This window comes from Mesoplodon bidens (genome assembly GCF_964165515.1).
Source record: "Mesoplodon bidens genome assembly, chromosome: 4".
Classification (NCBI taxonomy): Eukaryota; Metazoa; Chordata; class Mammalia; order Artiodactyla; family Ziphiidae; genus Mesoplodon; species Mesoplodon bidens.
Genome location: NC_138160.1, coordinates 4,329,969 through 4,350,434, shown reverse-complemented (window position 1 = coordinate 4,350,434; position 20,466 = coordinate 4,329,969). Strand labels below are relative to the sequence as shown.

The window sequence follows — 20,466 nt, the reverse complement described above, 5'->3', positions numbered from 1 at the left end:
GGCCTTTATTATGTTGAGGTAAGTTCCCTCCATACGTACTTTCTGGAGGGTTTTTATCATAAATGGGTGTTGAATTTTGTCAAAATATTTTTCTGCATCTATTGAGATGATCATATGTTTTTATTGAAGAATACTTGCATTCCTGGGATAAACCCCACTTCATCATGGTGCATGATCCTTTAAATGTGCTGTTGGTGTCTGTTTGCTAGTATTTTGTTGAGGATTTTTGCATCTATGTTCATCAGTGATATTACCTGTAGTTTTCTTTCTTGGTGACATCTTTGTATTGTTTTGTTATCAGGGTGATGGTGGCCTTGTAGAATAAATTTGGGAGTGTTCCCTCCTCTGCTATATTTTGGATGAGTTTGAGAAGGATAAGTGTTAGCTCTTCTCTGAATGTCTGACAGAATTCGCCGGTGAAGCCATGTGGTCCTGGGCTTTTGTTCGTTGGAAGATTTTAAATCACAGTTTCAATTTCAGTGCTTGTGATTGTTCTGTTTATATTTTCTATTCTTTCCTGGCTTAGTCTCAGAAGGATGTGCATTTCTAAGAATTTGTCCATTTCTTGTAGGTTGTCCAATATTGTTGCTTGTAGTAACCTCTCTTCATCCTTTGTATTTCTGCAGTATGTGTTGTTACTTCTCCTTTTTTGTTTCTAATTCTATTGATTTGAGCCTTCTCCCTTTTCTTCTTGATAAGTCTGGCTAATGGTTTATCAATTTTGTTTATCTTCTCAAAGAACCAGCTTTTAGTTTTATTGATCTTTGCTATCGTTTCTTCATCTCTTTTCCATTTATTTCTGATCTGGTCTTTATGATTTCTTTCCTTCTGCTAACTTTGGGGTTTTTTTGTTCTTCTTTCTCTAATTGTTTTAGGTGTAAGGTTAGGTTGTTTATTTGAGATGTTTCTTGTTTCTTGAGGTAGCTTTTTATTGCTATAAACTTCCCTCTTAGAACTGCTTTAGCTGCATCCCATATGTTTTGGGCCATCGTGTTTTCATTGTCATTTGTTTCTTGGTATTTTTTGATTTCTTCAGTGATCTCTTCGTTATTAAGTAGTGTGTTGTTTCACCACCATGTGTTTGTAATTTTTACAGATTTATTCCTGTAATTGATATCTAGTCTCATAACATTGTGGTCAGAAAAGATACCTGATACAATTTCATTTTCTTAAATTTACCAGGACTTGATTTGAGACCCAAGATATGATCTGTCCTGGAGAATGTTCCATGAGCACTTGAGGAGAATGTGTAGTCTGTTGTTTTTAGTTGGAATATCCTGGAAATATCAAACAAGTCCATCTTGTCAAATGTATCATTTAAAGCCTGTGTTTCCTTGTTGATTTTCATTTTGGATGACCTGTCCATTGGTGAAAGTGGGGTGTTAAAGTCCTCTACTATGATTGTGTTACTGTCAATGTCCCCTTTTTTGGCTGTTAGCATTTTCCTTATGTACTGAGGTGCTCCTATATTGGGTGCATAGATATTTACAATTGTTATATCTCCTTTTTGGATTGATCCTTTGATCATTATGTAGTGTCCTTCTTTGTCTCTTATAGTAGTCTTTATTTTAAAGTCTATTTTGTCTGTTATGAGAATTTCTACTCCAGCTTTCTTTTGATTTCCTTTTGCATGGAATATCTTTTTCCATCCCCTTACTTTCAGTCTGTATGTGTCCCTAGGTCTGAAGTGGTTCTCTTGTAGATAGCATTTATACATGTCTTGTTGTTGTATCCATTCAACCAGTCTATGTCTTTTGGTTAGAGCATTTAATCCATTTATATTTAAGGTATTTATCTATATTTATGTTCCTATTACCATTTTGGGGGGTTTGTTATTGTAGGTCTTTTCCTTCTCTTGTGTTTCCTGCTTAGAGAATTTCCTTTCCCCTTTGTTGTAAAGCTGGTTTGGTGATGCTGAATTCTCTTAGTTTTTGCTCGTGTGTAAAATTTTAATTTTTCCTTCAAATCTGAATGAGATACTTGCTGGGTTGAGTAATCTTGGTTGTAGTTTTTTTCCCTTACATTACTTTAAATATATCCTGCCACTCCCTTCTGGCTTGCTGTTTCTACTGAAAGATCAGCAGTTAACCTTATGGGGATTCCCTTGTATGTTATTTGTTGTTTTTCCCTTGCTGCTTTTATTATTTTTTCTTTGTATTTAATTTTTGATAGTTTGATTAATATGTGTCTTGGCATATTTCTCCTTGCATTTTTCCTGTACGGGACTCTCTGTGCTTCCTGGGCTTGATTCACTATTTCCTTTCCCATATTAGGGAAGTTTTCAACTATAATGTCTTCAAATATTTTCTCAATACCTCTCTTTTTCTCTTCTTCTGGGACCCCTATAATTTGAATGTTGGTGCATTTAAAGTTATCCCAGAGGTCTTTGAGATTGTCCTCAATTCTTTTCATTCTTTTGTCTTTATTCTGCTCTGTAGTAGTTATTTCCACTGTTTTATTTTCCAGGTCACTTATCCCTTCTTCTGACTTAGTTATTCTGCTCTTGATGCCTTCTAGAGAACTTTTAAGTTCATTTTTTTGTGTTGTTCATCATTGTTTGTTTGCTCTTTAGTTATTCTAGGTCCTTATGAAGCATTTCTTGTATTTTCTGCATTACATTTCCAAGATTTTAGATCATCTTTACTATCACTATTCTGAATTCTTTTTCAGGTAGACTGCCTATTTCCTCCTCATTTGTTTGGTCTGATGGGTTTTTTACCTTGATCTTTAATCTGCTGTGTGTTTCTCTGTCTTCTCTTTTTGTTTAACTTACTGTGTTTTAGATCTCCTTTTCACAGGCTGCAGGTTAATAGTTCCTGTTGCTTTTGGTCTGCCCCCAGTGGCTAAGGTTGGTTCAGTCAGTTTTGTAGGCTTCCTGTTGCAGGGGACTATTGCCTGTGTTCTTGTGGATGAGGCTGGATCTTGTCTTTCTGATGCACAGGCCCGCATCTGATTGTGTGTTTTGGAGTGTCTGTGAGCTTATTATGATTTTAGGTAGCCTCTTTGCTAATGGGTGGGGTCATGTTCCTGTGTTGCTAGTTGTTTGGCATAGGGTGTCCAGCACTGTAACTTGCTGGTTGTTGAGTAGAGTTGGGTCTTGACATTGAGATGTTGATCTCTGGGAGATTTTCACTTTTTGTTATTACATGGAGCTGGGAGGTCTCTGGTGGATGGACTAATGTGCTGAACTCAGCTTTCCCACCTCAGAGGCACAGGCCTCATGCCTGGCAAAAGCATCAAGACCCTGTCATCCACACAGCTCAGAAGAAAAGGGAGAAAACAAAGAAAGAAAGAAAGAAAGAAAGAAAGAAAGAAAGAAAGAAAGAAAGAGAGAGAGAGAGAGAGAAAGAGAGAGAGAGAGAGAGAAAGAAAGAAAGAAAGAAAGAAAAGAGAGTTGTTAAAATAAAAAAATAATTATTAAAAATTAAAAAGTAATAAAAAAGGAAGGAAAGAAAGAAAGAAGGAAAGAAAGAAAGAAGAGAGCCACCAACCCAAAAAAGATAAAAAAACCAAAACAAAAAACGGACAGACAGAACCCTAGGTCAAATTGTAAACGCAAAGCTATACAGACAAAATCACACACACAAGCATATAAATACACACTCACAAGAAGAGAAAAAGGAAAAAAAAATATATATATTGTTACTCCCACATTCCACTGCCTCACTTTGGGATGATTCGTTGTCTATTCAGGTATTCCACAGATGCAGGGTACATCAAGTTGATTGTGGAGATTTAATCCACTGCTCCTGAGGCTGGTGCAAGAGAATTCCCTTTCTCTTCTTTGTTTGAACAGCTCCTGAATTCAGCTTTGGATTGGCCTCGCCTCTGTGTGTAGGTCACCTGAGGGCGTCTGTTCCCTGCCCTGACATGACGGGGTTAAAATATCAGCTGATTAGGGGGCTCTGGCTCACTCAGGCCAGGGGGAGGGAGGGGTATGGTATGTGGGGCGAACCTGTAGCAACAGAGGCTGGAGTGACATTGAACCAGCCTGAGGTGTGCCATGTGTTCTCCCAGGGAAGTTGTCCCCAGATCATGGGACCCTGGCAGTGGCGGGCTGCACAGGTTCCCAAGAGGGGAGCTGTTGATAGTGACCTGTGCTTGCACACAGGCTTCTTGATGGCTGCAACAGCAGCCTTAGCATTTCATGCCCTTCTCTGGTGTCTGTGCTGATAGCCATGGCTCGCACCCTTCTCTCGAGCTCATGTAGGTGGTGTTCTGAATGCCCCCTCCTCGTGCACCCTGAAACAATGGTCTCTTGCCTCTTAGGCAGGTCCAGACTTTTCCCGGACTCCCTCTCAGCTAGCTGTGTCACACTAACCCCCTTTAGGCTGTGTTCATGCAGCCAACCCCAGTCCTCTCCCTGGGATCTGACCTCCGAAGCTGGAGTCTCAGCTCCTTGGCCCCACCTTCCATGGTGGTTACGCATACAAGCCTCTCGGACTGGTGAGTGCTGGTCGGCACCGATCCTCTGTGCAGGAATCTCTCCACTTTGCCCTCGGCACCCCTGTTGCTGGGCTTTCCTCCATGGCTCCGAAGCTTACCCACTCTGCCACCTTCAGTCTCCACCCATGAAGAGCCTTCCTAGTGTGTGGAAACCATTCCTCCTTCACAGCTCCCTCCCAGAGGTGCAGGTCCCGTCCCTATTCTTTTCTTTCTTTTCTTTTTTTTTTTTTTTTGCGGTACACGGGCCTCTCACTGTCGTGGCCTCTCCTGTTGCAGAGCATAAGTTCCGGATGTGCAGGCTCAGCAGCATGGCTCACTGGCCTAGCTGCTCTGTGGCATGTGAGATCTTCCTGGACCCGGGCATGAACCCATGTCCTCTGCATCGGCAGGCGGACTCTCAACCACTGCACCACCAAGGAAGCCCTGGTCCCTATTCTTTTGTCTCTGTTTCCTTTTGCCCTACCCATGTACGTGGGGAGTTTCTTGCCTTTTGGGAGGTCTGAGTTCTTCTGCCAGCATGTGTTCTGTAGGGGTTCCACATTAGATGTTTTTCTGATGTATTTGTGGGGATGAAGGTGATCTCCATGTCTTACTCTTCTGCCATCTTGAAGCTCCTCCCACCACTTTTACTTTTGAATGATCATTTCTCTGATCATATATAATCATAGGCTGACCTTTTTTTTTGTTGTTGTTCAGTACCTTAGAGAAGTTGTACTCTGTCTTCTTTCCTGTGTTGTTTCTAATAAGAAATCTGCAGTTATCATAATTGTGTCTCTCTGTCTGCTCTTAAGATTTTATCTTTATCATTAGTTTTGAGTCGTTTGATTATAAGGTATCTTGGTATGGTTTTCTTTATGTATTTTGTGTCTCATGGTGTTTCTTGAATTTGTGGGTTTGTAGTTTTTACCAAATTAGGAAAAATATTTTATCATTATATCTTCTTTCTTTCTTTCTTTCTCTTCCTTCCTTCCTTCCTTCCTTCCTTTCTTTCTTTTTCTTTCTTTCTTTCTTTCTTCCTCCTTCCCTCCTCCTTCTTTGTTTTCTCCCTGTTCCTTCCTTCCTTTCTCTTTCCATCTTCTTTCAAGAACTTTAATTACTTGTATATTATTTTGCTTACATTTGTCCTAGAGCTCACAGATAAATTCTTTTTAATTCTGTTTTCCCTGTTTCATTTACAAGTTACAGTGTTATGTTTTCAAGTTCATTTGCGTTTTCCTCTGTAATGTCTTATCTGTCATTTTTCTTATCCAGTGTATTTTAAAATCTAACACTTAATATTTTTCATCTCTATAAAATTGATTATGGTGTTTTTTTAAATATTCCATCTTTACTTAGCACTTTGAACATGTGAGGTACAGCTATAATAATTGTTTCAAAATATTATCTGCTTAAATATAATACATGTGCTAGTACTGGGTAAATTTCAGTTGATTGATTTTTCTCTTTATATCGTATGTTTTCTCATTTTTTTGAAAGCTTAGTAAATTTTATATGATGCAAGGTACTGTGATTTTATCTTATGTTTTGGGTAATTTTGTTTTCTTATAAATATCTTGAAATTTGTCCTGAGATGTTATTAATTTACATGTAAATATTTTGATACTCTCATGTCTTGCTTAGAAGATTTGTTATGCAGGACTGGAAAAGTCAGTCTAAGATGGGTTAATGCAAGACTTGTCAGTCTAAGACAGTGGTTTTCAGCATGGGATGATTTTGTCTTCAAGGAACATTTGGCAACGTCTGTGTGGTTTATGGTATTGGCATCTAATGGGCTAATATCAGGGGTGCTCTTAAACATCCTACCATGAACAGGACAAAAATTCCATAACAAATAATTATTCAGACCAAAATGCTAACAGTGTAAGACTGAAAAAACTTGCTCTGGGCCTTAGACAAAACTCATACAAGACCCTTTGGTGTACTTTGCCCAGTAGCCCATAAATTGTGAGTTTTCCTGTCTGGCTGGTGGGAACAGGCACTGTTCTTAGCCCCTTGGGAGTTGCTGACACTTTTTACCCTATGCTTTCCTGTGGTTCTTGCCCTGGCCTTGAATACTTTCCCCACACGCATGTGTTTCCATTGGTACTCAGCCCACTTCTCCCCAGCAACCCTCTGTAGGTCTCTGGGGGTCTCTGTCTCTCAGCGCTAACTCCTCTCTGGTGCTCTCTGCAGGGAATTCTAACTGCCTGTGCCCACCTGAACTCCCAGCTTCTCAACCCAGACAGACTGCAGGTCTCTAATAGCTCCCCCCACCTGTTGCCTGGGCCTGGAAACTCGAGGCAGGAAGCTGGGGCAATTGTAGGGCTCACCTATTTGGGTTTTCATCTCTCAGGGATCATTGCTTGATTGTCCAGCCTTGACACTGTGGGTTTCATGTATTTTGTCTATATATATATTTCTTTTTCAGTTTCTTCAGGTGAGAGAGTAAATACAGTCCCTTGACAAGAAGTAGAATTTGCTCTCATATATTTATCTATTATAGCAATCTTATAAAGGAGACATATATATGTGTGTATATATATATATATGTATTCTATTCCTCATGAAACAATATTATTAGTTTGCTCATATATATGACTTATAAGGAAATGTTAGTTTAGTGATCTACCAATTCAACACTACAGGAATTAGACAGAATTCAAAGAGTAATGTTAATATACTATAATACTTTCAAAGTTTCACTTAAAATGCTTTCATTAGATTAATAAATATGTTTCCTTAAGATCTTAGTTGCTCATCTGGGTTGAATTTAAATTTTACTAAATAAAAGGCAATGAATGAGAAAATTTGATCTTTAAAATTCCAAAGAAAAATTACTAAGAAAAGATAAAGTTTAATTTAAAACGAAAATTAATGTAGTACTGAAAGTAATAAATTTCCTTGGTATTAGGACACTTCTTGGGTCCTTGGGGCTCGTTGCCTTGTGCCAGCACTTTGGTTTTTAGTTTCTTAGAAAATGACTCATAAGGGATTAATTTTACATTTAAGTTCATGGAACCATAAAGTGCCAGTGACATTGACATAAGTTGGAGGAATCTGTCCCTTTAGTCTTGCCTATGACCCACCCCTAAATTGTTCTTGTGAAACATATTGCTTAGCAGCTGTCCTTTTATCCTTTTAATCTTTTAATTGTCTTTTTGATGTGTGTGTGTGTATGTGTGTGTGTTGGTCTCACCCTAGACAATCTGCAGGGAAGGACCAAGATGTCAAACTCCTCCTGAAATTTCATGGGGACTGGGAGCCAGAGAGAAAAGCTTAGAGAGAAAACAGTGTGATAGTGGCCAATCACACAACCAGGTCCTCAGTGGAAACAGATTTTAAATCTTGTCTTGTTTACATCCTTTCCTCAAGACTAGTCACAGCTTCCTAATTAATTTACACAGAAAATTCAGGCAAATACTACAAGCCCCACAAATCATCACATCATTTTTTCTCTTTACTTTGTTTTATGCTTTAAAGAGATTCAAGCAGGGGCATAATTTTTCCTTGCATGCAAATTCACTTATGTTTACTTATATTTTATATCAAAGTCAGGTCTATATTATTACAAAAGCATCTACCCAACTGAGAATTGTTTAGATGTAATAGAAAACAGAAAAGGATATGATTTTAAGAATTTGAAAATTGGAAATGTGACAAGATATCACATTTACGATCCTTGCCTAAATCTTGCTTTCCTTGCTGCCCAGCTGTACCAGGCAAAGGCTGGACATCTCTGTCCCTCACTCCACGTTCCCTGTCTTCTCTGGAAGGTTAGAAGGCTCAGTTTCAGTGATTTCAGCCTTATCTGTGCTTTTGCACTTTCTGGTTGTTCACTGAGCTGAAGAAATTAGTATGACTCTAATAAAACCACAGATGTTAATTAGTTCTAATTGTTGAACTGCTCCTGCCTTGATATATTACAAAGACTTGGACAAGATATACTGTAGGAGGTTGGAGAATTTGGTGCTTACTTGTGTGCATTAAAAAAAAAAAGAAAAAAGAAAATCTGAGTGAGTCTTCACATGAGATAGTAAGGAGAAAGCATTATCATCCAACCTCGTAAGATCTCAAATGCTTTGAAGTCAACTTTCTTCAGATGCTTCCTTTACCCCATGGAAAGCCTTCCTTTTCCCTGACATGGTACCTAGATGGAGAGGTGAACACTGATGTTGCCACTAGTTTTTTTTGGGGGGGGATAGTAATATGGATGGTTTTCCAGGCCTAAGGACAACTGTCCAGCAAAGAGGAGCTAATTGCAGGATCAGGGACTCTTGACTCTCTTCCTCTCCCAGCCGCTGAAAACCTTCCCCTGGCTGGACCTCACATCCAGGCCCATGGCCCAAAGAAAAGTCTGCATTTTTGTGTGGGTGGTTTCATGGAGACAGCCACACAGCATGAAATCTGCAGGGCCTGAGCCCCCATGATGTGCCTCAGGAGACTGTAGGTCTGTTGGCATGAAGGAGAAGGAGCCCAGAGCAACCAACTGGTGAGGCTGCTGATCCCACCAGGGAGGGCATGTCCAGTGAAGATGGAAACAAATAAGCCCAGAGCTCTTCTCCATGACAAATCCTTAAACACAATCTCCTATTGAGACGAAAATGCCGAATAATAATTCTGAAACTCCCTGCAGAGCAGTGACACAGGGTCTTAAGCCTCTTAAGCCTCTGTAACTGACAACACAGGATTGTGACTTCATGCTGTGTTTGGGACTTTATAATGTTAAGTAACAACAAGATATTGAAAATGACAAGCAGACAGTGCCTGGTCCCCACCGGATACTAATTGCTGTGGTAGGAAGACGTGTCAGGGCTATAAAAACTGTCATCTGTTGGCCTGAATTCCTGTTGCAACCAAGCCGGTTACATTCCTCGTCCACACATGTTTCGAATCAAACAAGGGATATAAATGAAATATCTAGCTCTGACCCTCTCTCAATTTGGCAGAGTAACACGGACAGCAGTCCAGTACCAGCTCCCTTCATACCGGTGGATGTTCTGGAGAAGAAGAAGGCTGCAATTGGTACAGCTCTACTTCACCGGAAAATAGGGGAAGAGGATGGTGACCTTACAAAGATGTGGCGCTGGCTCATTTGCTCCACACCTGGTCCATGCCTGATTCCTTTCTCTGGTCCAGGACTGTAGCCCCACGTGAATGCCTGCAAACAGTCTTTCCCTCTTCCCCTGCAGGAAAGCACGTGAGGGCCTCCTGACTCAACCTCCCTTCCACTATGGAGTCTCTTGGACCATTTTACCCCCACTGGAATGAGAGCATCTGCTCAGGGACTGGTTTTTTCTCTCATTTCCTCTGGGAGATGGCCTGTTCCTCCACACCCTAAAGTAGGAATGAGCAGTCTTCTCAGCATCAATTCAACTTTGAGATGAGGCTGTCATGACACCTCCTGGATCACATGGTTGTTATGTCTGTCACCAAGGAAAATTATTTCAGAGCAAATTCTGTCTGTTCTGAATATTTTTTTCTTCTTTTGCCACAATCTTGTTGGCCTTCAGTTTTTATATGTTTGTGGATATAGGTGTCAGGAAGAGGAAGCTTGAGGGTCCCGTGCTTCCCCTGTAGCCTGGAAACTATTGACATTGCTCAGAAATAACTCGCTTCAGAGCCAGGAAGCAAGCAGGCTGGACAGCATATTCTCCTCATGCCAGGCCTCCAAGCAGAGTGAAGTGTACATTCTAGTGAAGTCTGATGGAGAAACAGTTCTCCCAGAGTGCCGTCTGTGGTGTGGACGCCAGGCAACCTTCAACTGGGTATAGGTGAGATTCCTCAGCTAGGGGAAACAATTACTTCTACCAGGAAGTGTGTTCAGTGTAGTGTCTCATCACATTCTGAATGAACCTCTACAAGGATGTTTTTGTGACTTTTAGTATTTATTTAATATGTATGACCTGTGCTTACACCTCCTGATTTTGGCTATTTGCTCTTATATGAAGGAAGTGGGTTTTTTTGTTGTTGTTGTTGTTGTTTTTGTTTTTGTTTTTTTCACAGTGCATTGCCTTGGGAATTTTCTGATTCTAACTGGGCACCCCTCAATTTCAGCCCCACAGCCCAGCTCTATATCAGGGGGACACTCTATGTCTTAATATGACATATATGTCAAACCTTCTTTGTGATTCCAGGACTCAAGAACTTCTCATGTTGTGATTTACAAGCTTGAAAACTGTCAAATGTTTGGAACATAAAGAACAAAGCCTGTTCCTTGACCCATGGGGGGCACATGCTATAGTATTCTTAGAAACATGAACATGTGACAAGTTATTCGACCACTTGGTTTTCTTCTCCTCTCTACATGGACCTACCTCCTGATGTCCCCAGGGGTGGTCCCCCTGCCCAGGACAACCCTGGCCTTCCACTGGGGACCAGATGCCTCTCATGAAGCATGAGAGGCCCATCTTCCACTCCTTTGTCTCTGCCACCAGACCAGAGGTCAGTAAAGGTTTTCTGTAAAGGGCTAATTAATATGTTCAGCTTCGCGGGCAATATGGTTTCTGCTGTAGCTGTTCAATTATGCATGAAGTTTAGTGCAAAGCAGCTGTGGCCAATAACCCATGAATTAATGGGTGTGGCTGTGTTCCAATAAAACTTTATTTACAAACTCTGAAATTTAAATTTCAGATTATTTTCATGTGTCACCAAATAACATTCTTCTTTTATTATGTTTTAAACATTTTAAAATGTAAAATCCATTCTTATCTTGTGGACCAGGCAAAAACGAGCCTTTTTTTCAATTCCTGTAAGAGACTAACATGAGAAGAAAATAGTAGTGTGTGTTGGACCCAACTTCTTAAGCTCTTCTTTCCTGGTTTGGGTTCTCAGGCTCCAGTGAGAGTTCTGTTCACATGCAGAGTCAGAGACACTGAGACACCATCAAGTGGTGACTGTAATTTCAATTAATGGAGCTAAATGAGTATATTTAGCCAGAAGAGTGATGTAAACGTTTCTATTGAGAATTACCTAGGTCAGATGTGTACACAGTTTTGAAAGCCTTGTTAAACTGCAGATAGGTTTATCAATAAAACTTTTTAATTTTTGCTGTTTTTGATGATGAAGTTGCTTTAAATTAGGTCAAATTATTATTTTAAATTAATTAATTAACATTTATTTTTGGCTGCATTGGGTCTTCATTGCTGTGTCTGGGCTTTCCCTAGTTGTGGCAAGCAGGGGATACTCTTTGTCACGGTGCATGGGCTTCTCATTGTGGTGACTTCTCTTGTTGCAGAGCATAAGCTCTAGGCACTCAGCCTTCAGTAGCTGTGACACCTGGCTCAGTAGTTGTGGCTCGTGGGCTTTAGAGCGCAGGCTCCGCAGTTGTGGTGCATGGGATTAGTTGCTCCACGGCATGTGGGAATCTTCCCGGAGCAGGGCTTGAACCTGCATCCTCTGCATTGGCAAGTGGATTATTAACCATTGTGCCACCAGGGAAGTCCTAGGTCAAATTATGTTAAGAAATGTCATTGAAGCAGTACCTTAAATTTTAAAATCCTGCAGTGTATGTGAGAATATCTTTCATTTGGGATCTGTTGTCTTATTTTCCTACCTTTTATATACGGTACATCTTACGTCTTCTAGTTTGTTGTTTCTAATCTTGTCTTTGTCAGGTCCTTCCTTGTTTGGTGATTTTCCATTGCTTTTACTTGAGAATGCATATTCATAAGATTTTGGAAACGTTCCAGTGTAAGAAAGGAGAGGAAATATTTCTTCCTTTAGTTTTTTTTCTTTTTTTTTTGGTACACGGTCCTCTCACTGCTGTGGCCTCTCCCGTTGCGGAGCACAGGCTCCAGACTCACAGGCTCAGAGGCCATGGCTCACGGGTCCAGCCGCTCCGCGGCATGTGGGATCTTCCCGGACCGGGACACGAACCCGTGTCCCCTGCATCGGCAGGCGGACTCCCAACTACTGCGCCACCAGGGAAGCCCTTCCTTTAGTTTTATACCAAGTTTTACTTTAAGTCCCTATAGCATTTGTAGCCATCTACTCCCCACGCCTGAAATTTTGAATTCCTCAGAAAAGTTCAGGAAATACGAAGCTTTTAAAAAAAAAATTTGCTTGACATATACAGTTGAAAGAAGTACACTTTATGCAGACTCTTGATCAACTTGGTTGGAAGTTTTTATTGAATCTTTTTTTTTTTTTTTGGTTTATCACTGTTATTTCAAGAGGATACAATTCTTATTTTATGGAAATGTTTGGGATAGGATGTACATAAATCAAAAGGTTTGATCTTTTCCTGTTTTCCTACAACACTTTTAGAAAACTATAAGAACAGGATAAGCTTCAGGAAAGAATGTTTAAGACACACTTTAATACCTCTGATACTCAAGGTGATGCTGCAGAGAAGTCTGACGTTTCTTGCTCACGGCTGCTGTGATCGTTGTTTCCCTGAGATCTTGATTTTAGGTAGTCTGTGCAGCAAAGCAGACCTTTTTGGACACAGCTGTACTGGTGCCAGGGGTCCCCAGAGAGTCCTCTTTCTCAGGCTACAGGCGAGAGTCTGTTTGCTTAGTTGGTCAGAATACACTGCAGAGGAGCCAGTGGCTGGGGATTCATGGCTGTGCTGGCCGTTTTTCTTTTTTGCTTTGTTCCTTCATCATCGATCTCACCCCTGAAAACATCCAGCTCTCTCACAAACACATGCCTTTGGTCACAAGGGGGACTGGGTGGGAGACTGTGGCTGGACCAGTTCAGATCCATCATACCCCCTGGGAAACGACTCAAGCCACATGGCTCAGTGGCCTTGAGCCACCCAAGTCATCCATGTGGACAAAGGCAGCAGGTCAAAATTACTAACACAGTGTGGCTGCCAGAATGTTTCATGTCTAAGTCTAACATGTGTATTCCTTTCCATTGCTCTTGCATTGTTTTCTGCATCATTTTAAGCATCATTAAGAAATGGGCAAAATCCATTTATTATTTTAAATTTCACAATACTGAAGCTATCAGTCAGCATTCTGGAGAAGTTAAAATACCATTATTCCAAAAAGGAATCATTCCAATCCATAATGTTTATACACATTTCTTCAACCCATATCCATGAGTGATCACTTGTAAATAGCTGTAGTTTATTATTTTCTAACTTCCCCTCTCCTAGCGAAGAGACTACATCTTGGGAATGTATTATAACCGGATACAGTCCTGTGAATAGAGCAAGACCACGTGGTCTTTCCATGTATCTAAAGCACCAACCTCATGAGTCTTCCACAATCTTCCTTCTATGGTTTACCTTCTCACTACTTAAAAATTGTGAAATTGGAGCCTATATCTTCCCATGCCAATAGGTCTAAATCCTCACTGGGATCAGGCTTGATTCTAGAACAATCCTCTTGCTCTGCACAGGCCCAGCTACTGTATCTTTCCATAAGAAATAGCAATTCCTAAGTTCATGGAGGTTTGCTCTGATTTATGGAAGCACAAACCCCAGACACGAATTAGCAGTTGATGTGTGCAAATGCAAAAATGGTGACATATGTGTCATAATATAAGACAAGGGGGCTTCCAAGGTCTGGATGGAGGTTGACTTTATCATGCTGTTGTGAATTGGGACTCCCTGGAAGGGCAGAGTGTTTCTCCTTTGCTGTCTGGGTTTGGATTCTAGCTATGTCAGGTGGAATGATTTAGGCCTGTACTGTAGAATTACAAGGGACTACATTTACAGAGACAGGAAATTGAGGAGCCTGGAAGAGCAGATCCCATGTAGGGATCATGAATGGCCTGGAAGGAGATATAGGATTGGAGCAGAACTGAGCACAAGAAGAAGAATAACCAAGGTTTGGGGGTATGATCCCAGAGGTACAGGCCAAGTTTGTGAAGCAGTGTGGAACACTAACCTACATGAATTCATCCTCTCAGCAATTGTCAGATTTTTGGATAAACATAGCCTCTAGCACTTAGAGTTCAGTGAGGCAGTATGTCTCCACTCCCTGGCCTTGCCACTGGGTGAGGATACAAGAAAAGACAGTCTTAGTATCAGGTTTGCAAGTCATGCCCTCATTTTTTGTCATGCATGCACAAATCATCTGTTCTAATAGCTGAGTAAACATTCCAATCCCTATCTTCAGGAGCTCCGGCCAACACCTTGTGTGAAAACGTTGTTGGGAAGTGGCCCCAGGGGCTCCATGGAGGCAGGACTAACCACGCTTGGAGTTGCAGGGGAGGGCAGAGTCCCAGTGAGGTGGAGGGACGCGGGGCCAGCCTGGCTTCAGACAACGGCATGAAGTTATGAGCTTGCCAAACTTGCATATGAAAAACGTCATCAGGGTGCAGGGATTGAACAGGGATGAGGGCCTAAGTGAGTCCTGCCAGGTCCAGAAAGAGGCACTTAACAGAAACCCAACAGAAGTATGGGCTAATCATATAAGATGTTCAGAGACTCTGATAAAGGTGCCAGAGAAAAAGTTGGCACTTTTCTACTCCTGAGCAATGGGGTGGTGGCCTGAATCCAGATCAAAGAGTGGAGGCAACAAGAGGCAGAAGGTACAGACAGAGGGAAGGGTTGAGGACACTTTTTTTTAACCACTGGCATCCAGGACTAAGGGCGCATGAATTATGAGGCCAAGACAGAGCAGTGCACTCAAACTGGTACACAGGCAGGGAGCTTCAGGGATTCTATCTTTCTCACTCGACTTCTGTAAGATCTGAAGCTTGTTTTAAGATTACAACACATGGTACAAATAAGAATATTTGTTTCAAACGAAAAAGTAAATAACAACAAATTATTATTTAAACTGAAACATACTCACGAATGAATGAGTGAACTGTTACAAATCTACTATTTTATTTTCCTGTAATTTGGGGATGTATATACTTTTGATCATCTTTTTAAATAATTGTGATTTTCCATAGAAAAACTAGAAAGGTAATTGAGACTTTGCCTCACGTTACTTGCTTAAAATTTATTTTTATGGCTGAACATAAAACATGCAGCTTCACATGGGGTAGATCCTGCCATTTGTAGAACTGAAGTGGGCGTGTGCTCTACGAACACAAGGATACTGATAAATTCTGTTTCAGGAGATTTCCATCAAAAAGGAAAAAAATTATGAATGTATTTCTAAATATCATTGTTGTTTTGCTGAGGATGTGTCTGATGGGGGGAACATCCATTGCGACGAAGAAATCTGCTTACAGTTTTACACATCTGGGGACTGGAAGACGTTCCCATGAACGACCTTCTAAGGCTGTCCGTTTGAAACTCCATTACCACAGGCTCTGGTGCCAACACCTGTGGGAGATTTTCCTGTCACAGGACCTCTGGCCTGGGTCTTTGCACATGTCTCATGAGCTGATGGTAGGAGCAGCTAACAGTAACTTAATTACACAGGGAAGTGACTATGAAGCCATTAAATAGATCAGGTTAAGTTACAGGCTAAATGTATCTTTAAAGCAACTCCATAGACTAGATCCCTAAATTGTCCATGGTCAATCAATGTCCCCAGCCACTACGGGAATGTGGAAAGGGGTAATTGGGGTGGAATTGACCCCAATTTCAGTTAATTCTTACCTTGGCAAATTTCATTAAACCATGATTACACCAACGCATTTCTGGAGCCCATCCTCGAGTCCACGGGCGAGATGGGCTAGGCGCTGACGCTGAAGCTTCATTAACTTCATCCGTAACTGTCAAGGTGCCTTGCAAATAGTCTCAATAAAGATTTATTGGACAAATTAACATGCATAAAATAACTCAGATAGCAGGGACTTTAAAGGGAGAGAATACTGCTTCAGGGAAAATATTTCCCAAAGTCCACCCTTTGATCTGTTCCCACCTAGAACAGCTGGGTGATAGGTCAGGGAGGCTGCTGTCCCAAGCTCTTCCTTCTGGGGAAATGCAGTGGGGTTGGGGGCTTGTTGATGGAGAGGATGACACCTCAGGAGAGAGCAGGCCTGGGTGTCGACTCTGAGAGGGCAGACCCCCACCCCCATCCCCGGCATTGTACCTGCAGGTGAGGGAGTGAGAAGTGTCAGAAGGGGGAGGTAGACAGCTCCTTCTAGACCAGCTGTTGTCCTGAAGAGTGGGGCACCTGGGTGTTGATTTATAATAATAAAAAGTTATGTGGAGAAATACGGATATGATTACGCTATATCACTCAAAGTAGAGACACGGAAAGAATCTTCAGTCAAGAAGAACATGATTTTGACCAACAGTGAGACCACAATAAGCAGCCACACTTATGCATCATGGAGACAGAGCCAAGGGGCGGTGGCCAGAATGAGCTAAATGGCTTAAATGTAGATTAAAATGCATGCACGCCCAGTACCACGTATTTTGTCAACTTTGATTTCTATTTACGTTTTGCAGAAGTGGGCAACCTCCTGGCTGGCCACACAGGTTCAGGTGTGTGACAGGAGGTCACTCCATGAGTGGGAACTGAGTCACTTTCTGATTCTGTTCAGATCATAGACCCTCTCCAATTCTACTTTGTTAATGCCTAGAGACAAAATTTCATATACTTCACCTTTTGTGTTGTGGTGGCTGAAAAATTCCAGCCACGAAGCTTCAGTTAGAAGATGAAATTTCTCCCAGCTGACACCAGGTGCAAACACACGATCTGCACTAGTTCCTCAGGGACTAACTGTGTAAGCTCCCACCACCAGCAGACAATAAACTTAGCACCAGGAGGCACCGACATGAGACCCAGTTCACTAATCAAACAGCACTCAGCATGTGCAGTAGGCCTGGTACAAGTGAATTAATCTGCGGTCAGCAGTTGCATTTCCCAAATAAACTAATAAACACCTTCACCAGCTCGGTACTGCATCTCCAGCTCTACAGCAATAGACCTAGGAGAGCCATACTCATTTGGGATGAACTAATCCTTTTCTGACAAGGAAACTAAGAGGAATTATTTATAACAGATCTATTAGTCTGATGGGGATGCACAGTATACTTCCAAATGCACTAAATCACATTTCTTCCAACCTACAAACCACACCCCCCCAGACAGTGCAATATTCTAGTGAAACTCTTCTTCACAGGGAAACTGGGGATGAAGAGACAACTTCTGGAAAGATGATAGTAGCAATAAACCTACTATAGAGTAGACAATGTTGAGTCAGTGGAAATATAACTGGTTGTTATTTCCCCAGAGTAACTTAACAGAGATAACTTTATATATATATATATATATATATATATATATATATATATATATATATATATGTGTGTGTGTGTGTGTGTGTGTGTGTGTGTGTGTGTGTGTATACATATACATATATATATATATATATATATGAGCTATCAGTCTGACAATGCTAAATATCACCTCTGGAAATATTATCATAATCATAATATGATTAATGTAATAATAGTTTTAAAGGGGTTGGAATTTTAGGAAATTCACATGAGAGCAGTGAAAACAATCAAATGGTTAGAAAATAGGTCTAACGAGCAAACGTCAACTGAATTATGATGGCTGAGCTAACAGGGAATATATCAAACTGAGTGGGCCTAGTGAATAAACATTGACTAGCAAGGAAAAAATGAATGAAATATTATAATAAAAATGAAGCAATGCATATTAAAACTAGAAAACACTTCAGAAACCACATTTGGAGGCCCACCTGATCTGCCAATGAGAATCCATGAGGCTAAGGCCCAGAAATCTTTTTTTAAATCTCCAATTTTTAAAATTTATTGATCACCAAAGTGGAAGCCCATGAATCACTCCATCTCCTTCTATTATAAACAGAACAGGAGGTAGTTAGAAGGAGAAAAAAGGCATTTTAATTTCATGCTTGATTAGAAATTAGGGAGCTCTACTATATAGATTCTGTAAACGAGTTTCCAAACATCTCGAAGACTCCCTTTCCTGTCTGTTGTGTGATGAGGACCAGGGCGCCATTTTCGGTCTTTGGGATGGACACAAATCAGAGAAGCTGTGCAATCCCATCTAGTCCTGGTCATGGAAGGTTAGCCAGGCCTAAATGTTTTATTGCAATCAGGAAAACTCTGTACTTTTATTTCCCTCTGGACTTGGATATGTGCTTTTATATTCTCTTTAGATAGTTCTCAACTCAGCAAGAAGAGCCTCCCTTACACAGGACAGATTTAATTTGGCAAAATCTGCACTGTTTTCCTTATCAAAAAGAGCACTTGGGAAGAACCTACTCTTGCATAATGGAGTGCTTGGCACTGAGATCCCCCATACAATCGCCGGACTGGTCAGCGTGTTTGTTGTTCTTCAAGGGGCGCATGCTGAATTTTGAAATTTCATTCTGAACAGTTTATGAACTCATCATTCTTGTCTTAATACACATCGGTTTCAAATGCTAACATTTTTAAGTTGCCCCAAGCTCGGCTCTGCGGGTTTAAAATGTGGAAAGCCATGGGAAACACTTGGAAGCCATCCTGCTCACTCAAGTTAATAATAATGGGATGATAAACATGTACAGATTACTCTGTACTCCCAGGGAAGTAAGACAACACAAGAGAAGCAGAGTAAATTGGCTCCACTTGGTGGTTTGATGGCTCTATTAAAGAGAACATGATTATGTCCTCATATTTGTTAGCAAATCACTTTTTTTCTAACATCTTTATTGGAGTATAATTGCTTTACAAAGGTGTGTTAATTTCTGCTGTATAACAAAGTGAATCAGCTATACATATACATATATCCCCATAGCTCCTCCCTCTTGCATCTCCCTCCCACCCTCCCTATCCCACCCCTCTAGGTGGACAGAAAGCACCGAGCTGGTCTCCCTGTGCTATGAGGCTGCTTCCCACTAGCCATCTATTTTACATTTGGTAGTGTATATATGTCCATGCCACTCTCTCACTTTGTCCCAGCTTACCCTTCCCCCTCACTTTTTACCTACTGACTGTTCTTGCTTTTTGGCCTGTCTAGCTGTTAGTCCCAAATCTGCTTCGGACCTATCTCTGCCACTTGATGCTAAGAAGTCACTCACCTTGCTGGTTCTTGGTTTTCTCACCTTAAAACGAGAATAGGAATACCTATCGCATAGGGTGGATGTAGGAATGAAATAACTCACATGTGAAAGTCAACATATGTTAATGTCATAGTTTTTCAAAGCACGAGGTATTTGAATTCATTAGAGGACTGCACATATAAGGCAGTGATAGGGCCAGCCTTCCTTCATGTGGTGTGGAAATAAATGCACCGCTTCATATTAGTGCTCCGGGCATGCTCTTGATATCTCCATCACCCCTTTTTCTTTGTCTGATATTTAAATTCTGGAAAAGAATCAACATGTGATGGCAAATGCAGTGGGCAAAGATTGAAACTGTTAGAGAGCAAATTCTCTTGCTATAATGACCAAATCTTCTTTTCTTTCTTTTTTTTTTTAACATCTTTATTGGATAATAGTTGCTTTACAATGGTGTGTTAGCTACTGATATACAACAAAGGGAATCAGCTATATATATGCATATATCCCCATATCTCCTCCCTCTTGCATCTCCCTCCCACCCTCTCTATCTCACCCCTCTAGGTGGAATGACCAAATCTTCTAAGAGTCACCAGGAAGCAATGGGAGACACAACATACCTTGAATTCCATAGCTCTTTCACTGCTGCTTGAACCATTTAGACAGGAAGACTTGAGAGAACCCAGAAGAAATAGAGATCATCCGAGGTTCACCTGCCAGGAGCAGAGTCTATGGGGCTTGGTGTTTTGGGGTGGATCCCATCCCACTAAGCTCCTTCTTCTTTAGAATCTTCTGGCTGGTTCTTCTATGACCCACCTGCCAACTGTTCTTCTTCCATTAGATTTTTCTCCAGTGAAGGAAATGCCAGTTTACCAGTTTTCTAAATTATCCTTTCAGGTCCCTGGATAAGCAGCCTGCTTGGGCTTCTTAAGCATTTGATTCCAGTAAGTATTAGAGAAAGAGACAGGGTCAAAAATGAAACAAAACAAAACCGGCTAGAATAGATAGGAGACCTCTCCTAAGCTTCAGAAACTGGGTTGTCGATCAAGGTGTTTTTTTGGAATATAAGAAGGGCCAGGACTCAACTGCCTGCCTCTTCCATAAATACAGTTGAAAAAAGGCAATTCTTTTTCTTGAAGAATCAAA

General features: G+C 41.0%; 1 protein-coding gene across 1 annotated transcript in view; it reads right to left on the bottom strand.

Moving 5' to 3' along the window:
- Positions 1–17,347, bottom strand: part of ICE1 (interactor of little elongation complex ELL subunit 1) — a 535,590-nt gene extending 518,243 nt beyond the window's left edge. Inside the window, exon 1 of the mRNA XM_081232988.1 lies at positions 17,337–17,347. The gene's annotated coding sequence lies outside the window, so the exon portion shown is untranslated. The remainder of the gene's footprint in view (positions 1–17,336) is intronic.
- Between the last annotated feature and the right edge of the window lie 3,119 nt (positions 17,348–20,466).